The sequence below is a fragment of the Pinus tabuliformis genome, chromosome 7 (genome assembly GCF_031772625.1).
Source record: "Pinus tabuliformis cultivar Carrire ecotype Pingquan chromosome 7, CPIR1, whole genome shotgun sequence".
NCBI classification, from domain to species: domain Eukaryota; kingdom Viridiplantae; phylum Streptophyta; class Pinopsida; order Pinales; family Pinaceae; genus Pinus; species Pinus tabuliformis.
In genome coordinates this window covers 1869738080-1869750973 of record NC_142293.1, presented here as the reverse complement: position 1 = coordinate 1869750973, position 12894 = coordinate 1869738080, and positions in this window count along the sequence as shown.

Sequence of the window (12894 nt, the reverse complement as noted above, 5' to 3'; positions counted from 1 at the left end):
GTTCTAGGCTTCTCTGGACTAATTCTTTCAGTTAGTACTCTGAGCTCCTTTGAGCTTCTGGCTTCTCTGACTCCCTCAGAATTGTCTACTATCTCTGGAATCCTTCTTTTGTCTTCAACTCAGACAACACCAGCAACAACTCGAGCATTCAGTCTCTTTATTGTCTGATACACTGAAGTATTTATGCGCTGCCTCCAACCTCTGGTGGCTTTGCTCTATTAAGGGATCTGGCACACCAAGCCTCCCAATGGGTTCCTTAGTGCTTCAACTCTGCTCACGCATTCACTTCACGCTGTGGATTGCCCTCCTATCAATTTCCAAGCCTCTCTTTTTGCTTATGTTCTCTCTCAGCGCGACCTTCTTGCCTCCTCCTCTTCATTCTGTGGCTTTTTTTTTTTTTTATTTTAATCAATCAGTGTGGGTTGGCTTGTTTTTCCATTTGGCTCTTCGTCTCCTCGACCTTTGTTCACTCAAGTCCCCTTCTGAGCATTTAAAAATCATTTTCTAACACTTTCAGGTAAGAATGCCACCTATTTGGTAACAGAAGGGCAATCGATGCTTTAAATTTTTCAGAAACAGTCGTTCTCTATTTACACATAGAACACTGTAAAACATGGGAAAATCCGCATAAGGCACTGTTCACCGGACTTAAAACATTCATAGTTGTGCTTTATTTTCCTATCGTGTCCGCCCATAGGTCGCTATCGTAAGTCATAATGGCTCTAAGGCCTGCCCCTTTGTATTTTGTAAATATATTAAAACATGGAAAATATCACAAAAACCCATGGAAATGGCTTTGGTTCGGATGTGAAATATTATGTATTTATGTTTTGAAACCCTTTCGGGTCTAGTTCCAATCGTAGTTGCAAGTCGTATGGTCCGCAGTCCTCCTTTGGGATCGCTGAAAGTGATCCGTTGATATCGGCGATCGCAGTCGCATCAGCCCGGGGTCCTTCCCTTTTGAGATCGCCGATAGCGATTTTCCGATATCGGCGATCACAGTCGCATGTTGCATCAACCTCTGCCTTTGTTAAGTCCTCTTGAATCTGTGCGATGCGATAAAGCGGCAATCGCTTATCGTAATCGCTGATGGCCCAAGGTCCTTCCCTTATAAATACTTGCAATGCGATATTTTCTCTTAGCCCATTCAAACAAGGCCACGTAGCTCAATCCCAACTTGCCACATGTCAGCTGTGGATTGGCCCGTGAGCCTATACTAAAATCAAAATTTTCGATATAGTTCAGAATTTAATGAAATTGCCTCCTCTCTTAAGAACATTGGGCAATTTGCATTTTACAATAACTCCTTCATCCGAACTCCGTTTTTTCCCATTCAAGTTGCATTGGATTCAGAATGAGGAGATCTATCCAATGCGCCTATTTCTGGGAGCTTCCTGCGACTTTCATTTTCCTCTAATTTACAAAGGATTTGTGCCATTTTGCACCTTTTACCTCTTACATGAAGTCTTTTAGACTTAGAGGTTTATCCAGGATCCCTTTTTGGATCACGCCTTCCCACTAAAAGAACTTTTGGTCTCGAAAAGACTGATATACTGATCTGAACAGTAAATGAGAGTGACTCACCATCTTCTTTCAGCCTCCCTACACTTGCCTTTTCATAGTGCCTTTGAACCAAAGTTTCTGACCACTTCCCTTCTTGGATGGGCTAGTCTTCCTGAGAAGAACTGTATTCCTCCTTGCCTTCCTATAGAACTTCTACTAAATTGGTCATAGAAGGTAGTTTTGAGCTTCTCTGCCTTGATCATTGGTCCAAGGTGGCTCAACAAATGTGAAGTACATCTGCTCCACAAAATTTTATCTGTACCTGTTTGACAAGCTACCAACAACACTATTAACAACAATAGGCATACAAACAACAACTAGATGGACTAAACTCCTGCTTCAACAAAAGAAACAGATTTTCACATCTTGTGAACACCTCCATGTCTTACATCTGCATACAAATGATGGACTAGATAACAAGCCCACAAAACATGCCTTTAAAGCAAATGACCCTTCAAGTCAAGCATGTAGAAAAAGACCATTAGGACTCTTTTTCAAAAGATGAAACACTTCATCATTATCTCCATTTGGAGACCAAGTTAACTTTTCCCAAATCAACATTACATGCATGTTTACAACAAAGCAATCAGCCCTTCAAGTAAATCACACACACATGTTCTAAAAACAAGGAAAACATCAACATCCCTGCGTTCATGCACATCATCTTATGCATGCATTTCATCCTTCAACTTTCACTTAAGCACATTGTACTTTCGAAGCTGAAATAAAATGTAATGTTGTAGCAACAAAGTGAGCTTCCCACTCAGCCTCTCCATTCACCTTCTTGGTAAAATCCTGCAACTTGCATTCCATTAACAAGGAAATGCAAATAGATGCATTAATAGACATGCAATCTTAATTGGATAAGAATTCTAACCATTTCTTACCAATCCATTTCAAAGGTCCTTCCTTTGTCTGTACATCAGCATCAATATGTGAATCATCTTGAGACACATCATTCATGGAATCTTCCTTTCCATTTCTGCCATCTTCTCTTTCCACCTTCTCCTTCAGCTTTTGTGGAAGCATTGCTGGATTCAGAGTCCAACACCTTTCAACAACATTCCCTTGCTTATGGCAGTAAGTGCACTGCATGTGCATCCTCTTGATAGCATGATTTGCCTTGTCCAATGGACCTTTGGCTGCTTGCTTCTTTTCCTTCAAGAGCTTCTTGTATGTGGCCATTCTCTTCCAACATCTGGAAACATGATGGATATCCAAACCACAAAAGGAACATGCAATTCTTTTCCCATATCCATGCTTTGCAAAATCAAAAGGTCTATGTTCAGAACCAGATTTATACCTACCTCTTTCACCTTTATTGCCTTCATGAGGAGGTGAAGCAAATGAAGAAGTGGCTCCCTTTGGAATCCCATCAATCTCTTCAAGGCTATTAGAGTTTCCACAACTCTCTGGTTCAAGGGTGTGCTTCTGAACACCTACACCCTGCAAATGATGTTTCAAGCCATTGCATTCCTCCTGAACACAATCTTCATGCTCTTGAGATAGAGGACCTGTAATGAAACTCCTTCTTGGAATGGTTTCAATGGCTTTCATGGCAGCTTTGGAACTCTCTCCATAAGACTGTCCATAGCCAAGACCCAAATACTTAGGCCTTTCCTCAACCATTATTGGTTCAATAATACCTTGTGCATGCTTTCCCAAGCCCTTTCCTTCATAGCCCATATTGGACATTAGCTTGGAACCTATGCCTTTAGTATGTTTTTAAAAAGAACCAATATAAGCATTCTCAGAAGAATTTGAAGACAAACTAGAATGGCTTACCTCTTCTTCAAGATGGTACTTGACTAAGGCTTCTTGGGAAACAAAGAGCTATGAATCCAACTCATGCATCCTTTTCAGGTTCATATTTGCAATATGAAGTTGCCTCCCTATTTCCTGCAATTTGTCACCAAGCAACTGCTTCTCTTCCTTCATGGAATTCAGCTGCTTTCTAAGAATGCTACTCTTCCTTCCATCCTCATATATTTCTCTCACCATATCCATCATGGTGGACAATTCTTGCTTCATGTCTCCATCAAAGAGTCTTGTGATGGAGAAGGAATTTGAGGATACACTTGTAGAAGTTGTCATTATGCCAATGAACAAAAAAACTTCAACAAGATAAATAAACAACTTATTCAACAATCTTTTGCAACAAAACTCTTGTGCTCCAAAGATTGCCTTGAGCTCCTTTGGGATAGAAGAATGCCTTTAACCCTTCTCCTTCTTGTCCTTCCTAGACCGAGATATCAATAACTTCCCCTTTACCTCTGCAAACTCAGCAAATAGTCAGTCTGCAAACAAGCATACAATCAACCTCTTGCTGTTCAAACACCTTTCGGACAAGCAGCCTTTGCTCTGTCAGTCAAGAATTCTGATATAACCTTGTTAAAGGTGTGGTTTATCAATCTTAAGCTCTGATACCACCTGATCTAAAAATGGGGCTCTTAGGCTTCTTGTCTAGCTTACAAGAACCTCTCCCACTTCCAAAGCTTGAATATTCCCAAGTCTTTAATGATTAACCAATGCGGAATTAAGAAATGATTTTAAAGTATAGGCATATGCTTGTTTTTATTGTTGGCTGTTATGTGCTTTAAAATCTGCTGTGTATGCTGATATTTAAATGTGCTTGAACATATACATAAATGCATATAACAGTGAATAAGGTAGCAGTAAAAAAATACACATAAGACAACAATGTAATATGGAGTTCACCCTGATATCTTGGGCTACATCTCCTTGAGCTCTAATCAACTCGATTAGGCTCTTTGGGATTATGGCTGAATTATTTTTACAAGTCCTTGACTCAACTCCATATGGTTTACAAATGAACCAATGGGCTCAGAATACCATCTTACCCCTGGCTGTCCTTTAGCTGCAAATAGTTCTAGGCTTCTCTGGACTAATTCTTTCAGTTAGTGCTCTGAGCTCCTTTGAGATTCTAGCTTCTTTGACTCCCTCAGAATTGTTTATTGTCTCTGGAATCCTTCTTGTGTCTTCAACTCAGACAACACCAACAATAGCTTGAGCATTCGGTCTCTTTGCTGTCTGATACTTCACTGAAGTATTTATGCACTGCCTCGAACCTTTGGTGGCTTCGTTCTATTAAGTGCTCTAGCACACCAAGCCTCCCAATGGGTTCCTCAACGCTCCAACTCTGCTCACGCATTCACTTCACACTATGGACTGCCCTCCTAGAAAATTCCAAGCCTCTCTTTTTGCTTCTGTTCTCTCTCAGTGCGGCCTTCTTGCCTCCTCCTCTTCATTCTGTGGCTTTTTTTCTTTTTCTTTTAATCAATTGGCGTGGGTTGGTTTGTTTTCCCCTTCGGCTCTTTGGCTCCTTGACCTTTGTTCGCTCAAGTCCCCTTCTGAGCGTTTAACAATCATTTGCTAACGCTTTCAGGTAAGAATGCCACCTATTTGGTAACGGAAGGGAAATCGACGCTTTAAATTCTTCAGAAACAGTCGTTCTCTGTTTACATAGAGAAAGTTGTAAAACATGGGAAAATCCACATAAGGCACTGTTCGCCGGACTTAAAAAATTCATAATTGTGCTTTATTTTCCTATCGGGTCCGCCCGTAGGTCATTATCGTAAGTCGTAATAGCTCTAAGGCCTGCCCCTTTGTATTTTGTAAATATATTAAAACATGGCAAATATCGCAAAAACCTGTGGAAATGGCTTTGGTTCGGATGTAAAATATTATGTATTTATGTTTCAGAACCCTTTCGAGTCCAGTTCCGATCGTAGTCGCAAGTCGCATGGCCCGGGGTCCTTCTCCTTTGGGATCGCCGACAGTGATCCGCCAATATCGGCGATCGCAGTCGCAAGTCGCATTGGCCCGGGGTCCTTCCCTTTTGGGATCGCCGACAACAATCCACCGATATCGGCGATTGCAGTCGCATGTCACATCGGCCTCAGCCTTTGTTAAGTCCTCTTGAATCTGTGCGATGCGATAAAGTGGCAATCACTTATCGCAATCGCTGATGGCCCAAGGTCCTTCCCTTATAAATACTTGCGATGCGATATTTTCTCTTAGCCCAATCAAACAAGGCCACGTGGCCCAATCTCGGCCTGCCATGTGTCAGCTGTGGATTGGCCCGTGAGCCTATACTAAAATCAAAATTTTCGATATAGTTCAGAATTTAATGAAATTGCCTCCTTTCCTAAGGACATTGGGAAATTTTCATTTTACAATAACTCCTTCATACAGAGTCCGTTTTTTCCCATTAAAGTTGCGTTCGATTCAAAATGAGGAGATCTCTGCAATGAGACTATTTCTGAGAGCCGCCTACGACTTTTATTTTCCTCTGATTTACAAATGATTTGTGCCATTTGGCACCTTTTACCTCTTGCATGAAGTCTTTTAGACTTAGAGGTTTATCCAGGATCCCTTTTTGGATCAATGGTCACTAGAGCGGCTCGCAAACATGACATAACAACTAGACATGTCAAAAGATGAGAATTGATCCAACAGGAGAAAGGGGGCAAGACACGTAGAGGAAATACATGGAATGACTTTTAGTGCTTGCAACCATTCATCTCATTGAATAAATAATGATATGACAATGATACACAGTACTTCAAGGTATACTAATAGGGGTATTTCAAAAGATGTGCTTCGTTTTCCATACCTGCCCTACAAATGGTTGTGCATCACATGGAGTCTTCATGTGGTCCTGATATGATATCGTACCTTTGGTTCCTTGGTCTACTTATATTCTTCTTTAGCTCCTTGAGAGTCATCTAGCATTCCATCCTTATTTCTGGTCACTGAGAGATATATCTGCACAGTGTCAATGGGAAGTCACTACTGCTTGGATGAGGCCCTGGAGGACACATCTGTGCAATTTCAGAATGCAATGCGGAATGGTTAGCTGAGGGAAAACAATGCATAGTTTTAAGATGAAAGACACTGCTGCGGGATGAGGTCTTAGGAGGACACGTATGCGCAGTTTCAGGATGCAAGGAAGACTGGGTGATTGAGGGACAACACTGTGCATTTTTTGGAGACAGTGGATTTCGACTGAGGGGAGGACACTGGAGGAAACTACTGTGCAGTTTTGGATGCCAATGGAGGCTGGGCTCTTTGTGCATTGTGCATTTCTAACAGGTAAGGGAAAAGCTTGAGGGTTGCATATGCGAAGTGCACAGTTCAGAAAAGCTAGATGAGGCTAGGTTGCTAGGGAAACTCCAAAATTTTGTTAAGTGTGGGATCAGTGGAATTGATGTGATCAATGGTAGAACTTGACTACGATCACACACTTGAAAAATTAGTGACACAACGTAGACCATATAGAACATATGAAAACATACTTCGGTGAATGCAACAACCTTCGTGAGAAGAGTGTGTGAAATGAGTGTGAAACATGTCTATGTGGTGAGGACAACCCATCCTCACAAATCTTTCCACTTGAAGCAAAACAAACTTCCATTTTCATGACAATGATAATCCCCATACCCAAAGATGACACATATTGTATAAGATAAAGTGTGAACGACTCTGAAGATCAAAGAGGGGAGCTTGAGATCATCAACTCACCAATCAATGACAAAGGAATGAACAATCACAAGATCCACAGTAGGCTCCGAAATTTAAGTACGGGTCAAAATTTTGGAGGGTGTTGTAGTCACTACAACAGGTGGTTATAGGACAAATGACATGTCCCTCTATGCCTCTGTTAGCAATATTTCACTTGCGGAGGGAGGTTCAATCAGGTAAGCCTCTGCCACTTCTCTTTCCTTGCACATCTTGTTGGTCAAATCAGAATTAATCCTTGTTTTTATTTATTAGAAAGCATTAAGCATATGGTATCTAGGTTGAGGGCCCACACAGACCCCTCCTCCCATTTCATATATCACAAAAACCTGTTAAAATTCCTAATAAAAAACCAGCTAGCTAAGGCAGGAAGGACTTGGAGCCATTTCCTTTTTTGGGGAGGTTTTCAGCCTCAACCCATTAAAAGACAAAGAGGTAGATCAAAAACTGCTAAAAAGGGGAAAAATACCAAAGGAAAAACCCTATTGAGCCAAATACTAGCCATGAAAACATATAAATTCTATCCACACACTCTGGCCCTAAAAGCCCCAAAGTCTATGAGAGGAAAATTTCCAGGCTCAGTAAACTAGACCTTGTATCCCTTATAAACCTACCTATTGGTATCGGCTCTCCCCATGTTGTAACTACACCTATTAAATTCTCACCTGCACACACATCCAAAACAAAGGTTCTTAAAGGAAAAGAAGAAGAGATTTAGACCCAAGAGGAGGAAACACTATTTGAAGTGTTTAAGAGTGGCAAGAGACTCCATACAAGGCCAAAAAATAAATTAAGATACAAAATCAAACTCAGAAATAACCCACAATTAGTCAAAGAAGTGATTAACGTTGAAAATATGCCACTGAAACACCTCATCATTAACAGGAAGAAGGCTACAGGCTCTAAGAAGAGCAGAGACAAAGAAACTATGAAGAGGGGTCTTATAGAGACAAGGAAAAGAAAAAAACAAAGACTAGAGAAGGTGGATGTACTTCTTAGGGCAGCTAGTACCCTCAGCTAAGAGGCTTGGAGGAGTAAACTTGAAATTTTGTCTATCTATTTCATGAAACAAGGGTTTTCATTTTATAGCCTAATAGTTTTTTCATACAACGGAACAGTAGGGAGGCTGGCATTCCCATCGTAAACATTTTTGGTGAAACTAACAGAACCACTATCAACTATTTTGGGACAAAACTGTGTGCCTGTTGATAGAAAATTATACAGGGACAAAATCCAATAGTCAATATGTCAGTGATTTTGGAGCAAACAAGGAGCACTAACATCTCCATTGTCCGTGAAATTTAGACAGACGAAAATGCTCGCCTTCCCACTATCAATGATTTTGAAACAAGCAGAAGAGAAATGTTGATAGTCAATCTGTCACTGAAAGCTACAAGTCGGAAAACTAGTGAAGCTGACAATTATAGTATCAACGTTTTTTCACCAAGAAGTCCAAATGAAAGAAAGGATGAACAAAAAAGGCAGTTTCGGTGGAAACTTGATCCTATTTTACAGAGGGACCTATTTTTCTAGCTAGGATGTTGTGCTATCAGTTAGGGACCTATTTCTATTTCCAAGGAAGATAGTTTGAGAGATATTTCACTTGACCTATATATTAACATATTTTTCCAGTATCTAATTTTAGGAAAAACTGAATGTACTTAAGTTTTTGTTTACATGCATGAATGTGAAGATATTTAGATATATTAGAATATTGTAATTAATCTGGAGACTATTATTTTGTAATCATTTGATGTAAATTATATAAGACAATTTATGAGGAATGAAGAAGGGTTGGAATTTATTGAAAAACATTTGCATTCTGGTATATTTAAGCAATCTTGAATATATTACAGTTTTTAATGAGAATTTTATAGGAAAATCATGTGTTGTAGTTCCCTTATCAATTTCCTCTGGGTTATAAAAAATTTCTTTCATGTTTGAAAATTTTAGTATCTAATATTGGGATTTGTTGATGCTCCTTTCTTGTATTTATCAACCATTAGTGTTTGTTACCTCAATTAGCTATATACTTTGTCTCATTTCAGTTCTTTTCTTCCAATTTCTCAAACAGTCAAAGGATTTGTTGCTATCATGTTTTTTATAGCTTGCTCATTGGATCTATAAATTTACTTGTTTAGAACTGGACTCCATGCCCAATGGTGTTTTTTGTAAACATCCCAACCAATTTTATCCTATGCACTAAATCTGGACACCGAACTCAAATGCGAAACCTACTACTGTAGTGACCATAGTGTAGTTGAGTTTTACGGAGAGATCCCTCTCCGGGTTGAAGGGCCAACTTTCAACCTAAAAGAGGTTTAAGGTTACGTTAGGGTTTTTCCTGTAGCCAAGATTTTCCTTAAGTGATAACAAGGGCTATGGATGCTCACGGACAATGGGGGATTCTTCCTAAAGAAGTGTAAACCAAATCAAGGCTTTTGTCTATACGTATGATGGTTACTCTATGATGTTAAAATAAAAAGGAAACATGTGTGGATGAAGTAAAGGGTAAAAACCAACTCCATAAATTTGTTGCTAAAGAATGGCTTTAAGGTAACCTTAAGTCCTCTATCATTGGTTTTTCATACTATATCTAAGATTTAATTGTCCTAGAAGTGGGACCTATGATCAGAGAGAACTAATAAAACTCAATTGCAAAGCTTATCTATAAGACTTGGATAACTGTAAGAGTTTGGGATTTCGTTAGTAATAACTGATTTTTCACTGGTTCATCATTTCTTGTGATCATAAAAAAACCTCCTATATACAAAGAAGGAGAGCCCCTTGAATTTATAACAAGGTTTCTTTTCTTAAGCATAAAACTATTAAAGATTGTTGAAATCATATGTAATAAGTGATTTGGAATTTATTTTATGCTTGGTGTTAGTTTAGCATCATTTTAATAAATATGAGATGACTTATTTTTGTTAAGTATTCATCTCATTAGCTCCATTTTTTTTTTTTTTTTTTTTTTTTTTTTCAGGCTCCTTTGTACTAGATCCATCTCAGAAGCCCTCCTCACTTCTTGAGTACCTCACCTTGTTTGCATGAGGACATGCAAAACCTCAAGCATGGGGGAATGGTTGTTGGGACATTTTCAACATATTCATTTCATTCTCTCTAGCTTCCTTTAGCATATCAGATTTGAACTTATCAATTCTAGCTCTTCCATACTCTCAGCCCTACTCTATTTCATCTTCAACTCCATACAACTTCCAATGCAACTTTTAGTACAAATCAAAGTCTGAAAGGTATACTTGAGATAAAACATGTTTAAAGGATTTTTAGCTCATTAAAACTTAAGGAATATTGATGATTAACCACTTTCTATTTCTTCATCTTCCTTAAAATACCATTTCCAAATCCATTAATGCATATTCTAGTTTCCAAGTCCATATTTATTTAGCCATTATCTTCATTGTCACCTTATATTGTCCATCATTCTTTCCTAGTCCATATTTTGTTTGCATGAGGGCATGCAACATCTTAGTCATGAGGGTATGTTGAGCACTAGATATTTTATCACATTGGATATCCAAAACTTTCATTTACAAGCCATATTCATACCCTTACAACATATTCTGTAACTATTATATTACCAATTTTCACTAAATACATTCATTTTTCCTTGTGGTTAATTATTAATGGTTTCTTGTATTTTAAATGATTAAATGGGTTTTTAATATGGTTTTATAAATGATGGTGTAATAATGTGGTTATGTGTCCAAGGAGCATGTTCCAATACAAAAAATTGTCTTTGTATTAGTTCAACAATTCGGTACTTAATTTTGCACTTCCATGAATGGAAGGAAAAAAAGTCAAAATTATAAAATGTGATTTTCTTTCTCAAAGTATGGTAAATTAGGTGCTAAATGGGATTAATATGCTGGTACATGCCTTGGAATATATCCATCTCACACGTGTGATATCCTAGCACATATTTTAAGCTATAACAAAAAATAGGTAAGAATTTTGGAACTGCCATGTTTTGCCTCAATTTCTGTGAACATGGTGGTGAATCTAAGGAATATGGAAATTTTTGTTTTGAAAAACATAACAATTTACTTTGATCTCAAACCTTTTACCAAAATTCAATACGGTTTCAAAGTTACATTAGGTTCTCCGAAGCATTTGTGTACAAAATTTCTGTAAAACCCAGATTGGCAAAAGTATCGAAATTGTCATATTTGGGTGTGATTCTGAGGCTATGGAAGTGAATAAGAAAATTACAAGAGAGTTTTTTGTTCATAATATGAAAAATTAGGCTCTATAGAAACCTATCCTCAAAATATGTCATGGTTGAGAAGGTATGGTTGGTTCTTTAACACCAATTTGTATAAAATTCCAAAAAAATCAGATTTTGTATGAAGTTGTAAATTCATTTTCTGAGTTAAGGGGATTGGTTCTTATCCTTCCTCAATGGATTTTATGTATAAATAAAGCCTCAAAGGGAAGATATGGGGAGGAGAGGATGTAGAGAGGAATTTTATCATCATTTTGAGTTGATATTTTGTAATAGATTTGAACTTTTGTTTGTAAGTTGAAGTCGATATTCTTGTAATGAGGATTTAATTGTTGAAGCTCTGTGCATTATTCTGATCTAACTTAGTTTCTAGGCACGTTTCTAGGGTGGGAATGACCCCTCGACTCAAGTAATGTCCTGGATTTTATTCATAGAGTAGAATGTTAGTCGTATTCATTTTATTTCCATGCATTTTGTTTGATATTTAGATTCATAAATCTCAATTTATATTCGACTTACATTTCAAATCTATTAGTATAGTAATTTCAACATGATTAAATTCAAATTGATTTTTCTCATGCTTAAGATTCAAACAAACTTAAAGTTGGTTTCTTAACACGTTTTGATATTCAGAAGTTTGATCTATAAAATTTCCGTACTTAACTTGGTACTTATTCAGAAATTTAATTTACAGAATTTCCGTACTTAATTCGATACTTATTTAGAATTTCAATTTCGAGACTTTCTATACTTAATTCGGTACCAAGTTCTGTACTAGATCAGGGTATTAAAAAATATATGTAATTCACAGTTTAGGATTCTTTAATTAATTGGAGCTTTGCAGCTACTTGGTAAAAGATTCCTACAATGAATAAGAACCTACAATATATCTCTAAGCCTTCTTAGCATTTATATTTGATATCTTGTTAATGCATTTCTTGTAGTTTATTGTCTTGTTTTTATTTTTATTTTCCTCACATGCTTTTTCTTATAGTTGTCAACATTTACTTTTCTGCAATTACTTTTCTAAAATGTGTTTAATGAGTTTTCATCGCTAAAGGATTATAATCATTTAAGTCTCAAGACGTAATAAGCTACATAAATAAAACCACATGAACATTGTCTATAAATAATTATAAAAATTTCTGGTTTGAAACCTGAAAATCATTAGAGTCCCATAGTAGAGTGACAAGTTACAATCCTTAGTGGTTAATTACTTCTAGTATTAGTTATTAGCATAGGTTAGAATAGGCTCTAATCCTGAATTTCATGTGCTTGCATCTCTAAGTCTTAGAATCCCGGATTCGATAATTAAATGTTGGAATTAGAGTACATATAATTCTGCCAACAAATCCCTCTAACCTAACCTCTACCTTTCTGCACACACAACCCCCTTAGTATAGATTAATGATGTAGTTATAACTAGATTGGCTCTTAAGGTTCATTCTTTAGATGGGTATTAAGATTCCTATTCCTTATGCCATATTAGAATTACAATCTCACACTGCCACCGTCCTCTTCTTGCAAAGATATTTCCAATGATA